Below are 1,932 nucleotides of genomic sequence, written 5' to 3'. Positions count from 1 at the left end.
GCTTTTAATTTTTTTATTAAGAAACAATATACACATGTTTATAAATACATTTATACATTTACGTATACAAACAAACTGATATTTAAATATTAATTATTTAAATGGTAAAATTGTATAAAAACTTAACTATGAAAAATAATAAAGCACACTTTAAATAAATTTCAAAGAAAAATGTATATAAAACAATTTCTATTATATTATCTTAATATCATTAAAAAATAAACTAATTATTAATAACGTATTTGTATAGCATAGTATAGTAGTGTATATGTACTGAGAAATCTTTGTGATATTAAAATTATGTACTTATAAAAAACTATAAATACTTTAGTAACAGTAATTTTACTATTATAATACAAACAAATAAATAGCTAAGTTCAAAAATAACAAATTTATAAAAACAATATAAATAGGAAATCAAATAATATTTTAATAATATTAATAAAAATATTTTTTACGAAATTTATCTTTTTCTTAAAAAATATTGCAAAATTAAATTATATTATTAAAGCAGATTCGCGCGTAGCGCGAATAAAAAATCTAGTGATCAATAAAAGATCTTCTTGAAAACTTACAAATCATTCTCAAAACACTCCTAACAATCATACCGAACACAGATTAAACAATGTTTTAACGATTAAACAGCATTTTAACTGTTATATAGATTAACAGAATATTCTCTATACACATTATAAATAATTAAATATAGTTTTAACCTTGAGTCTCGAAAACCATGCTAAGGCAGGTCAGGTCCACTAAGACTTTCCCCAAACATCTGGAAGTATCATCTATCCTTCTCTTCATCAGTAAAATATGCTCGTCTCATTGCTATGTTGAACACGGTCATATGATCGTCTGGATCCGTTTCTTCTATGAAGGTTGAGCTTGTATGAGTGTTGAACTTGTACCTCAGTTATCTTTATTGTGAAGGGTGTTTTTTCATTGCAACAGTAACATGTTCGATCTCCTATGCCGAACTTTTCGCGCAATAGGCCTTTGGCGAGATATCTTTTAGTTAGTCCATGATAAAAATCAATTTCTCGACTCGTTGCCAAATTCAGTAACCCTATTTGGTTTATTGCGCCTTGCTGACCCAATGTATTTGATTTTGTTTCTTGAAATAGGGCTTTCACTACAAGAAAACAGAGGATTCTGATGGCCGAAATCGTCAGAAATTCGTCGGAATAGACCGATTCCGACGAATTTCCGACGAACCTGTCCGTCGGTATCGTTTTGTCGGGAAAAAAAAATTCGTCGGAATTTCGTTAGAACTTCCGACGACTTTCTGACGAATACCGAAAAACGTCATTCTGACGAACTTCCGACGATATTACGATGCGGACACACGAGACCAGAGTTCATCGGAAAAACTATGTACCGACGGAGAACGTTCCTCGGACAATTCCGACGTAGTGGATTCCTTGGTGTATTCCGACGGACGTTGGTTCGTCGGAATATACCGACAGACATTGGACGTCGGAATATACCGACGGATATTTGTTCGTCGGTATATTCCGACGGATATTGGTTCGTCGGTAAATTCCGACGGATGTTGGTTCATCGGTATATTCCGAGGAACCGTTGTCCGTCGGTATATTCTGACGCCCAGAGTTCGTCGGAATATACCAATTTTAAAAACGAATTAATTTTGCATTTTTATATATTTTTTTATATTAAAAATTAATTAATAAATTAAAAAAATCAGAAATTTAAAACTAATAATATTATATAATTTAAATTCATACAAACCGAAATAAAAAAAAACATGCAGAAAGTTTAAAATTCATACAAACCGAAATAGATAAAAAAACATTCAGAAAGTTTTAAAAAGCCGAAAAAAACTATAATTAACTCGAAGACATCAAACGATCTAGCTTCTGCATTATCTCGGTGTTGAACTTCTTCTGGGATGCCAACTCAGCAAGGATAGTG

Source organism: Brassica oleracea, chromosome C6, assembly GCF_000695525.1.
Source record: "Brassica oleracea var. oleracea cultivar TO1000 chromosome C6, BOL, whole genome shotgun sequence".
NCBI classification, from domain to species: Eukaryota; Viridiplantae; Streptophyta; class Magnoliopsida; order Brassicales; family Brassicaceae; genus Brassica; species Brassica oleracea.
The sequence above is the reverse complement of the archived record's forward strand: the minus strand, read 5'-3'. Positions refer to the sequence as shown.